Source organism: Cnephaeus nilssonii, assembly GCF_951640355.1.
Source record: "Cnephaeus nilssonii genome assembly, chromosome: 12".
NCBI lineage: Eukaryota > Metazoa > Chordata > Mammalia > Chiroptera > Vespertilionidae > Cnephaeus > Cnephaeus nilssonii.
This window is the reverse complement of record NC_137083.1, coordinates 11,742,838-11,758,514: the sequence shown is the minus strand read 5'-3', so window position 1 is coordinate 11,758,514 and position 15,677 is coordinate 11,742,838. Positions and strand designations below refer to the sequence as shown.

Below are 15,677 nucleotides of genomic sequence, written 5' to 3'. Positions count from 1 at the left end.
CTGTAAATTATATATTATCCGCGTCTAGAATGCCCAGAGGGGTCATGAATTTAGAGACCTCCACAAAAACAACATCAACAAAAAGCCAATATCTGACACCTTATGTTCCTGAAACTCATTACAACTCTGGGAATGAAAGTATAGAGAGAAAGAAACAAACCGTGAATAAATTATTTAAAAGAGAAAAAGCTTTCATCATTTTCTTGCATTGTTCTTGAGCTTTTCCCAATTGTTTCAAAACCACTGGAAAGAGAAGTCCTGTCTCCTAAATTACCCCTTGATTTCAAATTATCTCTGGTCTGGGCTGAAAACTACAGACGCCTCCAATCTTTAACCCTTTCTTCTCTTTCTAAAATGTCATCAGGAAAATCAATAAGGAGATTTAAATGACATGTCATCTGAAAGAGAGGTCTTTTTTTTCTTTAATCAGCCTCTCAAATTAATAAAAAACTCTATCCCTTCCGTTGAAGTGGGAAAATGCCTAGGGAGAAAGGTGCTGATTCTTCCCTGACACCTGAGATGTGACTATGTACTCTCACACTTCATTCAGAGCACTTTTCCCCCACAATGCTTTGCTCCTCGGACCATGGGACATTCCCCTTGTGCTGTTGCACAGAGCTGGAGCCGGACAAGTTTGAGGTGTACAGTGGATGTGGGCTGTAACTTCTCAGGATGCCCTGCTCACCTCCATACCCACAGGATCTCGCTCCCAGTAAGGATTCAATGAAGCCTGGTTGACTCGATGAACAAATGAATGAGCGATCGTCTCTAAATCTCTAGGATCCCCCCTCCACCCCCTATCAATCTTTCCTAAGAATCACTCCTCACCCGTTTCCTTCCTCTAAGACACTTCACTAATCAAAGGGATGCACCATATTCTGAGAGTCTTACACATTCTGTTTCTTATTTCATCTGAGAAAGAATGTACTGAAGAGTCCTCCCCACCGCATGTGGATTGAATTTCCATCTCTTCTCCCCATTTCCACCTTTCTTTTATTTCTGTCTCCATCAGAGCACAGCACTCAATATTCTGCAGAAATAATTTTCTGCTGAATGAGGTTTGGCCATAAGTCAAGGGCAGATTTATTAAGGCCTCTGCACAGCCTGTTCCTCGGCTTACTGTCGACATGACAGTTTAAATCTTTGATCACCCTTACACGTAACCCCTTCCCTGCTGCACAGGCCGGACCTGCGGGGTGAGCGCCTCCTGGCACGCGAGCCGCGTTGAGAATGGTCTGAGCTCCCGCGGACAGGACACCTTCACCGGGACCCAGGGTGCCCAGCGCTTCCATCGATGATCCAGGTACTCCCCACCCTGCTCTTTTCCACCTGCTCTGCTTCCGAAGGTCACTTAACTGTCACCAGTGCTGCCCCTGTCATCCACGTCTTCCTTAGGGGGCGGGAAAACGCCACTGCGTTTTATCACCAGGTAGCTGTTTTATGGAGAGGGTGAGCTGGGTGTTCCGGGAAAGACTGTTGTCGTTTCTGTTTGGTTTTAGTTTCTTTTTAATGGTTTTACTTTTTCTGCGACAGTGTACCAAACACCTGGTACCACCTAAGCTAGTCCTTTAAAAACCCTTGAATCAGTTGGGTGGTGGGGTGACACGGGGTGCGATGATGATTACTTCTCCATGTAGTTGGATGTCAGTGCATATTCCATTTGGGCACTTTGGTTACACACACACTTATCCTCCACAAAACAATGCTCAAAGCTGCCATAGGAATATTAAACTGCTTGCACCACCGTGAAGGCTCCCGAAGGGTCACTCCATTCACACTAACAAAAGACAAAATATTGTGTGTTTCAAGACACCAGTGGGCACAGCCCTTGTTTCAGATGACTCGGTCCACATCTGCCCCATTCGTTCCTCCCAAACCAGCAATTGCTGTGGCTATTCCCCCTCTATGGGTAGCACTTGGCGTGTATGGACGTTTTCTCCGTACGCCATCTCATTAGATTCTCGCCCTGTTTCCTACAAGGGCAGTTACTGTCAGGGACACACTCATACGGGCAGCACACTAAGGTTTTAGACTTGGATCTTCTTTGGAGGCATACTCCTTACAAATGACCCCTTAAAAAACCAAACCGATGCTGAATACTTCATGGAGATGATTGTTAATAAAATCCTTTTTTTTTAAGTCTAAATACAAATTCGCACTATGTAGAAAGGTATTAAAAAAAATACAAAAAATGAGCCAAACCCCCCTAAGATAACCAGGCTCTACTGTTTGGGTATATATCCTTCCAGGCTTTTTTCTATGATATGTTATTGTTTTAAAGTCAGGTAATGATCCATTGTATTCAAATCCTCTCACAAATCTCCTTAAGCACTTACTCATGGGGAGGAGGGATTAGACTCTGATGAATTGAAATTGTGTTGCCAAAGAGAACGAATCAGCCAATACGTTTATTTCTTTAAAAAGTCCTTTCATTAACTTAGTCTAGAAATAACCTTAAAATTTTCTCACTTTTAAATGTTAAAACAAAGTCAGAGCTTGGCAAACTCGTTTTGAGTGACTCAGGAATGTTTGGAAGCAAAATATAAGATGTAGACTAAAGACATATAGATTACCTATTAAAAAAAAAAAAAGGTAAATGACAGATGATGGAAAGATTTGGGCAGGAGAAATGTCCCTCGACATTATGACGGGGAAGAATATGGCATCCAAATCAGTAAAGGGAGCCCTAATTTCCCATGGAGACAAATACAGAGTGGCAGGCATAGGGAGGGGGGGCAGGCAGGGAGAAGAGAGAGGAACTAGGGGAACTTTCCAGGAATGGGGAGATCTTTTCACAAAGAGAAGTAGAAAACCATGTACAAACAAAACCAACACAACCCCATACACTCATTGACCACAGTATCAACTGCAGGGTATATTTCTCTAAAGTTGCAATTAGTTCCAGAAAAAGAGAAGATTCTCAGAAAGCAGCCACCGAGTGGCATCATCAGAAAAGGGTTGGCCAGAAGGGCTTAGAGAGGTCGGACATCTGCTGCTTTTGTTTAGATAAACACAAGTTCCTGCCCACACCCAGTTGCTGCCAGAGACACTTGAAGAGAAATACGAGTGCATTTTTCTTTCGACGGAAGAATAACTGCATCTGCTGACTGGAGTGTTGGTGTGGTCCTCGGGGCTCACAGACCTGCTCTGAGCAAGGAAAAGAAAGCAATGCAGACGGTGCCCAAGGAGCTGAAGAGAGCGGATTCTGCGGACCTGGCTCAGTGCTGTCGTGAGAAATAGCAAAACAAATTCCCAGAAAGTTGGGCGCTTGCGAAAGACACTAAGTGTTCGGGGTGAGCCACAGAGGGCCATGGGCTGCCACTGGGACCTCATGTCCGCCCTGCGGAAACAGCCCAACGTCCTGGACTCTCTCCGCATTCGAAAATTTTGGTTTGTCAGAGGGGCTGCCTTTTTCTCCAGGCAAGCCCTCCCTTTTCACTCACACCTGTCAGTGTACAAGGTCGTCCACCAGCTCGCTTCTGGAATATTCTCCTTATCTGCTAAGTAAGCTGGGGGGGCGCTCACTCGCCGAGGAATATATATGTTCCCTCCCCGAACACATCCATCTCCTTGGAGCATTTCACTTGGGCACAGCAATGTTTCCAGGCAACCATTTATCTCGGGGTTTATGGGATATTTGGCCATATCTGCCAAAACTACAAACATTTTTTTAAAGACTCCATGTCCTTTCATGAGCAGTTATAATAATAGAGGTATGCCGTGTCTTAAATGTTTTCATGTTTAAACATTTCAAAATCCTTTTTGTAATTGAATTTGGTCTCATGAATTCTTATTTATTTAAAAAAAAAAAGTTGGCTATAAATGATATGCTTGAAAAGCCACTTTCTCAACATTTCCCCCCAAAATACTGTAAAAGCCACAGAGTATGGCAGACGCGTTGGAACAATGGGGGTAACTGACAGGTTTTGTGGGTGTGTAGCTTCCCCCCATGGCCCGAAGTTTCTGAGCCTTTGGGAGCCTCCGGGGACAATGGCTCCGGTTTAATAACTGTGAAATGCTATTGAACCAGCAATAAAAAATATTCCCCACCACAGAACAATATGGTACGGCAGGCAGCATTCCTGCCAATCACAGGACATTCAGGGAAAAGTGACTTGAGTTCCTTTAGCAACAGGAATGCCCCTTTGCAAAATGTGTGTAGACAAGCATGAGGGTTTGGCAGCACCAGAGAGCTCTGCAGCCGCACACCGCAGTTTGGATTGCACGGCACCGCTGAATTTATGTGCGCCTAGAAGCAAAACATCTCTCCTGTTTGCAAACGATAAATCAGACTTGCATGCTAGCGACCTTGGCCTTTACCGCATGCATTTTCACTCTTCCAGTGCATCGTACATACATTAGAGCACTTATTCTTTAGGTCCACATTTCCAAGGTTCCTTACATTGCAAAGGGAGGCTAACCAAATGACCACTCAAAGAAGGTTAACAACCGTGCTCTCAATGGGTAATTCTTTTCCTACATGAGATCAGCGGCCAGCCTGATTAGGCAAATGGCAAGGCTCTGGCTCTGGTTTTCAGTACACATATGTGTGGGAGAATTGGTGGGCAAACACGCTGCGATGGGGATGTTTAGAATCAATCATCACAGCAGATGGCTGCACCATGTCGAGAAATCAAAATAACAAAAATATGGGCAGAAGAAGCATAAAAGTTCAACTCAAATGTCATTTAGTGGAAGAACCCAGTCACTTGCAGCTTGAAAGCTATGACCCATTATTATTCTTCAGCCTCAGCTTGATGTGAATTGGGCATCTGAGGCAGCACAGATAAGATGTGAAGTTGGGTTCCCAGACAAAAGGGACAAAAGGAAAACATTCTCATGTGGACAGGGTGAATCAGCACAGAGATGATTGAAAAGGCATATTGTGTTCCATATTTTCCTTGGTCCTTGACGCTTTGGGGGTCATTGTGAGAGTTCCAAAAGGGTTTGAAGAGAGGGGCTGCCAAAAGGAGGGGCTCTAGGAAGTGTAGTGACAGGACCCTCCTTTGAATTTGACACCGTCTAGATCCTTCTTAGATTGCACAAGTCACATTTCACTGATAAAGATGACATCTTTGGGGGGAGAAAAACAACCTAGTCTTTTCATCAGCTTATAGAATGAGGCCAATAGGATAGCAATGGTCTCTTAGTAAGTTGTAAGTCCCCCTCTGGGCTGTGGTCTCCCTGAGAGACCTTATATTCGCCATCTTTCATTCCTTCACAGCATCTAACACAAGACCTGTACATAGTGGGTTCTCAAAAACTTCTTGACAACTCAAGTCTACTTTCTCAGCAGCTAAAAATTCTATTCATGAAATCACATGGAACTGCTTCTTATGCAGGTCAACAATTTCATATTATTAAACCCACTATATTTACTATTACTATCAGCTCCTTTATTTATTCCACAAACACTTCCTAAGAGTTCTTGTGTGCCCACCACTGCCACTAGACTTAACTCCACTTACAAGTGAGGAGAGAGATGTGTATATTAGTTAAGAGATTGCCACAACGTTAGTTGAACAATAGCTAAATCTTGTGTATTAGTCCCTATACCTTGTATGTTAGTCAGGCACCTTTCCATTGTCACAATCATAGGCAGAAAAGTGGATTCAGTGGCTCATAAACTAGAAAGTTAAAAGGTGGATTTTTTTTTTCAGGGACAGAGATTCAAGTAATAGCAATATTTTCTCCTGAGCCCCCACCCTGCTCCCTTTTTCCCTCCATATCTTTGTTCTCCTTGTCTCTCTCCTATTATATGATGGCTCATACTCTCTCATCATAGGGCTTCCCCCATATTTTCCCCATATATAAAAGCAAGAACCCCTAAATCTGTCCCAGTGCCCACATACAGGTTCTCATGGAAGGATGTGATTGGCCTTACTTAGGCCACATGCCCAAGCCTTGGCCCAATCCCTGTGGAGAGGAAGACTGGATGTGGCCAGGCCTGGGTCATAGGCCTACTCCCTCACAAGCACCAGTATTATGGACTGAATATTTGTGTCCCCCCAAAAAAATTTCTATGTTGAAACCTCACCCCCCCAATATGACAATATTTGGAGGTAGGGCCTTTGGAAGGTCAATAGGATTAGAAAAGGTCATGAGGGTGGAGCCCTCATGAAGGGGATTAGTGCCCTGATAAAAGTCATGAGAGAGCTTGCTTTCTTTCTCTGTTCTCCACCAGGTGAGAATACAAGGAGAAGTGAGCAGTCTGCAACCCAGAAGAAGGCCATCACCAGAACCGGACCATGCTGGCACCCTGATCTTGGACTTTCAAGCCTCCAGAACTCTGAGAAACAAACCTGTGTTGTTCATAAGCTATATCCGGTCTATGGTACTTCATTATAGTAGCCCAAATGGACTAAGAGAGCCAGGGAATGAGGTTCTATTATTAAGAACCCATCAGATCCACCCAGGACAGAGAAGAAGCAATTTCCCAATGGAAAAAGAAGGGGGCAGACTCCACCACAGATATCCAAGATTGTGCCGCCCTCCTGCCTGAGAGTCCCCCCCCCCCCAAATACTTTATTTGCTGATTTATGGACTATGTCCTCTTTACAAAATTGGTATCCATGAGACTGAAAGGCCAAATCACTGCTTACTCTAACTTGGACCACTCGCCCCCGCCCCCAACAACAGGATGTCTTCATGGCTTGCTTCCTGTTAGGGGAAGGAGCTACAGGAGTTGGTACACCTTTGCTGTGCCCAATGGATGCGGTCTTCCTGAGAGCCAGTGAGTTCTGAGCTGTATCACACCTTAGACTACACAGGGGCCACATCAGCCCTAGTCAGAGTTCAAAATCAGATGCCCCTTATTTCACCGAAAAATAACCAAAGGGGTAGGCATCAGTGCAAACCCACCACCCCTGGGCACCCTGCCAGTGGGAAGAGCTGCATTTCTAGAATGAGGCCAAAAATCATAGGCATTTCTGAATTAATTCGGGGAGGGCCCAGGATATCAGAAAAGGAAATCAAAATAGTTTGATTCTGCACATTTTCTCGTTTCATGGTAATATGTGAATTACCATGAAATTCACGTGGTTTATTTGTGAGAAATAAAATAAATGATTAAAGGTATAGATGTGTTTGATGAATATTTGTTGAATGAAACTGGATTACATGAAGGGCTGCTCGACCTTTTAATTAAACAGACAAGCATGCCGTGACTGGTGGACTAAGCTGTCGTCCTGAAAGGTAAGTGGCACACCTGGTAGCAATTAGGAAGCAGTGGGCACGGTACCCTGGCAGAATTCAGCCGTGGTTGAAGGCCAAAGGGTTCCCTGTATGCGATGGCCTGACATCACCCCAGGATGGGCCCAGGGAGAGGTCCTGATTTTCCAGAACACCCTCACTAGGCCAGCCTGCTCCGCTGTGTGCCCGTTCAGAGGTCTTCTCTAGTTTCAAGACTATTTTCTTCACGGAGGGTGCCACCGTAATATCCTGCCCTGGCGCTTCCCGGGGTAGATCAAGAGCAGCCTGGGGGAGAACCAAGACCGCTTTAATGAAACAAGGGTCAAACATCTTGAAAGAATACGGTCCTCCAGGGGCAGCCCAGGCCTTCAGAGGCTCCACAGCGAGAATGCACAGGAGCCCAGAGAATCGGTGCCACCCTGTGGCTCCTCCAGCATTGGCGGCCACCTCCAGAGCACGCTGAGCCTCACGGGGATGAAGTCAGCGCTGCCCTTGGGCAAAGCCTTTCCTGCAGCATTAGCTGCTCCCAGGAGTGAAACCCACTCGCTCACCAGACATTCACTCTTGCCTGCCTTGGCCGTTTTATGCACCAACAGAACAACGATTGGAGGTGAATGGTGGTGGAGGCAAGGCAGGGTGCTTACTGCTACTGATACAGAAGGCTGTTCCTAACTGGTCGAAACCACCCCTTGAATTATCAAGTAGGCCACACGCAGTGGAACGAAATAATAATAATACTTTATAGCATTTACCATGTACCAGGCACAGTTCTAAGGGCTTTCCATCTGTGAACTCATTTCATTACACAGTGACGCGCATACTATGGTCACCCCTATTTTACAGATGATGCTCACAAACGGTAAGTGGCAGTACCAGCATTTGAAAAAGCGGGCATAAAAAAATAAATAAATAAATAAATAAATAAATAAATAAATAAATAAATGAATAAATAAAAAAAGAAAAAGCAGGCAGTTCAGCCCAAAAGGCCAAACTCTTAGCAGCTGTAAACACTGCCCTCATGACAGGGGTTTCGTCTTCTAAATAAGATGACGTATATAGGATGTGTGTGGAATGCACTTAGCACATATTATTATTATTATTCTAATAATGTCATGCCTAATCAATATATTACATTTAATTAATACTTATGATTTCTAGGATTATAATTTTAACTAATTAATGGTAAAGATGATCTGATTTGACCAAAATCACATAAGAACTAACGACAAAGGCACTGGACCAGGAGGTGGCCAAGACTCTGAGCCTGTTTCCCGCCCCAAGTCGCTGATCTCCTGCTTTACAAACTTGCATCTACTTCCTCCCGGCTCTGCCTGGAGAGGCGACTGGCTTTTTGCTAATCTGGTTTGAGATCTTCAGATGCCATTCCAAGAGCGCATTAGTGCAGAATTGGCACTAAAGTTGCCATATATTTAAACAGTACAACTTTTTAAAAGGAATTTTGAACCCAAATCAGTACCCCCCCCAAAATGGAGTGAATTTAGCTTCAATGTATTATGGCCAATAGGTGACTGTTACGTCCACCACCATCAAACCACAGGACAAACTGCACTTGGAACTGAGTGGGCAGGAGGAGCTGGCCACACGTGGGTGCAGCAAACCCACTACCCCTCTGAGACCTCCCCCCCCCCTCCGCCCCCACCGCAGAGGAGAGGGCACAGGGAGAATGAAAAACTGTTTGTTCCTAATTGTGCTTTCATTGACTGAATTCGGGGACTGCCAGAGCATCAAGTAGGACTGGGGTTTATTTTTATTTTTTTCAATTTGTGTATTTATTTGCTTTCAAACCAGAGCAACTTACTGAGTGCCACCTACGGAGAATTTGGAGGTTCTTCGTCCAGAGATTTTTTTTTTTCCCCCCACTAGAATAGACGTTGCCGCTTTAAGGACTTTTCTGTCAGCTGCAAACAGGCCCCTGCCTGCCCTTCTTTGTGGAGCCATTAATGTTAAAAACAGAGGCCACCGCGAGCATTTCCAGTTGCAGGCGCAGAGCAAAAAGCGCTCCCCGGGCGGAGAAGGCCCTGTGTTCCCAGCGGCCCCACATGCGTGTTTGTTTTAGGCTGAGGGAAGGGCAGGCGGAGAAATGGCTTTTGCTCGAAGTGTGGCAGGTCGTTAATAACCGGTGACGGAGGGACTCAGGAAGCCTCAGAGCACACATTTCTGGGCCCGGGTTTGAAGACTTCATTCATATTCCAGAGGAACATCATCCCCATGGAGTTTCCTGGGGGCCCCAAATGGAGCCCAGCAGCCCCGGGAAACAGCTGGGGGCGGGGAGGGGGCAGGGGGATGATGGCTCACAGACGTTATCAGTGGAGGGAAAAGTGGAGAAACAAACTGGTTTGCTTTGCTGCTGGGAAGCAGCCCAGGTTTGCTCGGTTTTTGACGCTCTCATCTCGTAGCTGGTGGCCAAATGCTGGAAATCCCTTTCTTTGGAAAGCGTTTCGCCTCGGTACCGTAGAGTGCGCCGTATTTACTTTAACCATGTTTAGAGTTTCGGCTCGACAGAGTTGATCAGCCCATGCCAGGGGCCTTTTACGTTTCAGTTTAGCGTTTCTAAAACCGGCTTTTCCCCAGAGACCGAGCACATGGAGAGAATAAAACCCAGCGTCTACCTTTTGACTGAAGAGGGATGGGAGAGAGAAACATTGCTTTTGTTTGCCTACTGCACCAATCAGGGTGCATGACAGTAAGTATCACCGATGGTCCCAGGAAGAGCCAGGAGACAGGCACCCCAATACTTGGATTGGGAAAGGGGGGCGGGGAGGAAAAACAGGGGAGAAAGGATTTTTGCTAACTCTGCCTGTCTTGGGAACCAGATGTTGGGAGGTGAATGGTAGCATGGCAAAGAAAAGAAACCGGGGTGGGGGAGAAATTCCTTTTGTTTTATGCAAAATCTCCCAAGGAGAGAAAAGCAAGCAAGCAGTAACCAACCCGCCCAAGTTTACCCTGCACCCAAGGACCCTCTCCTACCCGCCCCGTGGCCACCAGCAAGCCCCTGGCCCAGGCCGGTGGGTGGCTTTCCTACCTGCATTCGGTATTTCGTAGCACTCGGAGAGAACAAGCCCTATTTGTTTCAATATCAAGGTCTCCACTCCCTCCACCCATCTCCACGCTGCCCTCGCCCTCCCCAATTCATTTTCTGGTTTGTGAGAGCCCCTCAAGGAACTGTCACCAGAACATAAGGAATAGATCGTGAGTGTGTCTAACGGTGGACAGTTTTTAATGGAAAGCTCCAAATCCATAGCGAACAAAAGCAACTGTTCAGAACCCTCCAAAAAAAAAAAATTGCCGGGCAATTTTAAGTTAATGGGCAAGATTAATGGATTGTCATATAATGTGAAGGGAAAGGAATAGGAAAAAAAAAAAAAAAAGAAAACCCGAAAGCGGCTCCACAAAATTGTTCTGGAATTGGAGTCTACCTGAAGGCCCTCCAGCCGGAGGATTACTGTCTGCAGCGCGTGAAGCCGAGCGGTGTATTAATTTGAAAGCCATGCCTTGTCCCCATACCCAGCACTTAGTGGTTGGTTTTATGTTAAAAATGCTCAGTATGAAACCTGTGCTGAAAGTTTGCCCAAACATCTCATAGTTGATTGCAAAGCCGAGTGCCTGGGGGCTCTGGGCCCACACCTCAAGAATGCTGGTGATTGGGTGACATCTTGGCTCCACACCTGGGTTTGTCAAGGCCTCTTAACGGCTGCTGGGAATGTGCCCTGCCTGGGGCCCCGCTCCCCCCCGCCCCCCCACCGCCCCTCTGACAGATTAAAACACAACAGGGTCTGTTGCCTGACTGACACATTCCTCTCCTGTCTGCTTCTGAAAGGACTTTATTTAACAGTCCTGGAGTCGGGCTTTTGACTGACAGATTGTGAAGGGTAAAAGTCATTCAGTTCCATTAAGCCCTGTAACTGCTCTGGAACAAAACACCTTTAAAAAAAAAAGTGTTGGGGGGCTGGAGGGGGGGCGGAGGGAATAGAGCTGTGGAGAGTTGGGGGCATGAGCTTTAGGGAGAAAAAAAGGGGATTCTTTTCAGGTTCAAAAACAATCCTCCTCTTTGCCTTCTGTCTATCAATTAGGGCGGCGTTCCCAGAGGGAATACGGGCCTGGCCTCATTGGTGTCATTCAGCTGCCAATCTCCTGACAGGGACACCGAAGGGCCTCATGTAGCGCTGCGGAAGCTGTCTGTCAGGCCATCGGCAGCTGCTATGACGCCATCACCTCTGTTTCTCCAGGACTGTTACAGAGAAAGGGGGTGCAGGGGCTCACCCAACAGAGTCTGAGAGTCTCGGCTCCAAATCTCTGTTCGTGTTTTCCTTTTACCCCCGTCCATATCTTCCCTGAGTGGATCTCTTCACAAAAACAAGCCCAGATTTCCTTGACTGGCTGGGCTACCGGGTAAATAACTCGCCAGCCAAGGACACGGGCCTGGGTGTCAGAAGGGGGCTCTGTTTCTGGGAAAATTGAGGCCCTGACTGAATGCATTCAGGGACGCTGGTTCACGGGAGTGCAAGGAAGGGAGATTTGTGGTGAGAGGTGGCTTGACGGGCCAAAAGGCCTGCACAGGCCGAGCTGTGTGAGACGCAGCGTGGCCCCCACGGACGGCTGCCTGCCAAGCCCCAGCCTTGTTTGGGTTCTTGTGGGTTTCATTCCCCCCCCCCCCCCCCCCCTGAGTTTTGCTTGGAGCCTGAAGGCTCAAATAGAGCTCTAAACTCGAAGCCAAACTCAGCACCAAGCAACCACTTCCCACTTCTCTGTTTTCCTGCCGCCCTCTCTGCTCTCCTGAGGGCCAGACTCACACAAGCTGAGTTGGGTTTGCCCCAAAGACTCCTGGGCCTCAGCCCGTCACGTTGAAGACCTGAGACTATGGAGGAGGGGGGCGCTCACCTGCGCTGCCTGGCTTGGCTGGGAAAATTCCCCTACACCTTCCCACCCTCTCCTCTCTGGACTCCCCCTGAGGTGCGGGAGGTAGACCAGAGCCCGGGGGAAGAGGGGAGCAACCTGCGAAGGTCCGGGCTGCCCTTCCCTGCCCCGGGCGGCTGTTTTTGTGATTGCTGGCGTTTCCCAGGTAGTCTTTTCACATTACAGGGCGCTCCCTCCAAATGGTAATGATAGCACTTTGTACCAAACTGAGCGCTGGAGAGTGCGGTTGCCAAGTCCCACGGTGGGCCATCATGTTGCAATTCTCCACTTCAGGGGGGTGGAGGGGGGGATTAGAGGGCTTCACACGTTCCACAGGAACCGACAACATATTTAGCCAAATCCTACAAGAACATGCACATAGAGCCGTCTGCGTGCAACCAGGCCGTGATGCCCACCTTGTTCCTGTCACTGCTTTCTGCCTTCATTCTGCAAGCCCCCTGGGCTCCACCCCTTCCTGAGCATCAACTCCACCTGGGGCGGCTGCCACACCACGATGCACTGGTCTCGGGCACCCAGTTACCAGGTCTAGGACACGGACCCCCTGCAGGAAGATGACGCCTGGGGAACTGCAGAATTAGCTGGGTTTTGGGCACTGGGGGTATGTGCAGAGGAGCAAACGGGCAGGATGATTAGAGAGAGATGAACTTGATTGTCATCTCCCTGCTCCACAGCCTCAGGAAGACACGCTCAGGAGCCAGCCCTGTGCCCGCTGCACCATAAGGAAGGCAGCAGTCGTGGGAGGCACTAATGAGTGAGCATTTCCAAATGGCTTTGCCTGTCCGTGGTTGTGATTCCTGCACAGAGGAAAGGGATGTGGGAGGCAGGGACACTGTCACAAAGAGCTCTAAGTCCTAGAGGCACCACCCAAAAGGGGCTTCAGTCACTGGCTCAAACGATGCCGGGAGCATTTCGCTCAGGATGGATTACCTTGCAAGCGCCCCTTGGAGTGGCCCCAAATGAGCAGGCGCTTGGAGCTCCTGGATGCTGAGCGGGGACACGGATTGCCCTCCTGGGTTCCCAGGCACCGCCCTCCGTCCTGCAGGATCTGCTTTCAGTTGTTTATTCTCACAGCATTTCCTCATGACTGGTTGTGAATAACCTTGCTAGTAAACCAAAACCTGGTCGTGTAATTTCCCATAGAATCAATAGTGGCTACTGTTTAGTCTTTACATATAAGTTTAGACAATTCACCCTCGCTTACGTAAGTGGATTCCCCACTGTGGATTAGCCTACTCCTCTTACGGACGGACTTAAAAGAGCAATAAAATCCATCATAAACACCACTCTTCCATCTTTCGTTTTCACTCTCATGCAAACCGTGAGGCTCAGTCAGAGGCACTTGGCATAAAATATGTAACATCTTCCCCACCTCCCAACTCAGGGAAATTCTGAGCCAGACATATAAATGCACAGCATGTGCCCGGTGCTGATGGGCACATCTTCCGTCTCTCTCCAGAACGGGGCAGGGACGAGGGGCGTGAGTGGCCATCTGTAATCCCCACTGAGACAAATCCTGTGAGAATGGCTCCAACGTGTTCCTTGAAATATTACAAAGTTCTAAAATATCACATGTACCCATATTCAAAGGTATATGAAATTTATTATTATTAAAATTGGGGGCATGCGTGGGGAGGGGTGTGGGATGGGAATGGGGGGATGAGGATAAAATAAAATAAAATAAAATTATGCACCATTTCTTAGCCACGCATGCAGCTGTCCTGATAAAACAGAAATAAGTTTGAAGGAATTGGGATACAGAAAGTGTCAGGATAACCAAAAATAATTGATAAGGGGGAAGGGGAGAACAATTCATCTGCCTTAAATAACAAAATTGCAATATGAGAAGCATATTTTTGGCACTTCACGGAAGCATTTTAGAAAAGCTTATTTGAAAAGATGAATGGAACTGATCTATTAAAAGTACAAAGACAGCTGTCAGATCCCAAAACAGTAATGAGGCTAAATTTTTCCAAGTTAAGACCTTGATCCTCAGCAATGATCTTAGAGGAGGCATTAAAGATACAGGCACATTAATCTTTGCTTTACTTTCCTAGACCCCATGGGTGATGACATCATGACTTTACTAGAATAATCATTATGTAGGAGAAACTGGCTTTTTAAAAAGGAACTTAGCTAAGAAATGTCCATCTCAGGGTAAAGTTAACCCTGGCTGAGAGTCCTGAGTACTGAGCAACGAGTGCCCTCTTTTTTTTTTTTCTTTTTTTTAAATATATTTTTATTGATTTCAGAGAGGAAGGGAGAGGGAGAGATTGAAATATCAATGATGAGAGAGAATCACTGATTGGCTGCCTCCTGCACGCCCCCTACTGGGGATCAAGCCCACAACCCAGGCATATGCCCTTGACCCAATCAAACCTGGGACCCTTCAGTCTGCAGGCCGACGCTCTATCCACTGAGCCAAACTGGCTAGGGCATCGAGTGCCCTCTTAATAGCAGTGGACAATAACTTTAATGCAAATATTTTGGATTTATCTTACTTCTTTTATACAACTGATTGGCTTTAAAAATATTGCACCCTTGGCAGTGCCTTGGCGGTCCCGGATCTGTCTCTTGCTTCAACAGTGTTTGGATGGAACAGACCCACATACGCCCCTTCTTCCGGCCTCCGGCCACTCTCCTGCGTCTTATCCAGTCACCACCTTCAGAACCACCTTCAGAACCAGCCAACACACTGGGGTTTGTTTGTTTGTTTTTTTCTACCTGAACTCCTTATTGCCAAACAACCATGAGCTCAGCTACCAAATTCGTCAGAATTATTCCACCGAGGTGGAGGCTACAGTCAACCGCCCAGCCAACCTGCATCTGCAGGCCTCCCACACCTACCTCTCTCTGGGCTTCTACTTTGACGGGGATGATGTGGCTCTCGAGGACACGGGCCACCTCTTCCGAGAGTTGGCGGAGAAGAAGCACGCGGGCGCTGAGCGTCTCTTAAAGTTGCAAAACAAGCGCATTGTCCGCATTCTCTTCCAGGACATTCTGAAACCTCCCAAGATGAATGGGGCAAAACTCAGGACGCCATGGAGGCCGCCCTGGCCTTGGAGAGGAACCTGAACCAGGCCCTTGTGGAGCTGCAGGCCCCGGGTCCTACCTCAGAGCTCAGCCCCGTAACTTCCTGGAGAACCACTTCCGGGGTGAGGAGGTGAAACTCAGCAAGAAGATGGGCAACACCTGACTCACCTCTGCAGGCTGCCGGCCCCCAGGCTGGGCAGGGAGAGTATCTCTTCCAAAGGCTCACCCCAAGCACAACTAGGAGCCTTTGGAGCCCAGAGGCCTTTGAGGGGCCCCTCTGCATCCCTTAGTCTCTGGCTTTTCCCTGAGCCTCTCCCTGAAACAACTAGCCATTCTTTTAACCACCTACAGCCCTCTCGCATGCATTGGATCAAAGATTTTTGCACCCTTCAACTGTAAAATATTTGTTTGATTAATGCCTAAACTAACCAATAAGGAAAAGTTCGATCTTGTTCCAAAATGAAGTTGGGTATCCTAATGCTTCATTGCCTGAAGGAGGTAATTATCCAACAAATTCTGTC

The 15,677-nt window shown here is 47.4% G+C and overlaps 2 pseudogenes across 2 annotated transcripts in view; one reads left to right on the top strand and one right to left on the bottom strand.

The window, feature by feature from the left end:
* The window catches only part of LOC307108684 (ferritin light chain-like), a 732,105-nt pseudogene that overhangs the window by 375,490 nt on the left and 340,938 nt on the right, over positions 1-15,677 (bottom strand). The gene's annotated exons all lie outside the window — the stretch shown is intronic.
* On the top strand, positions 3,311-15,446 carry LOC307108587 (ferritin light chain-like; annotated as a pseudogene). The gene is made up of 2 exons: positions 3,311-3,390; positions 14,883-15,446. The product of its transcript is annotated as a ferritin light chain-like (transcript).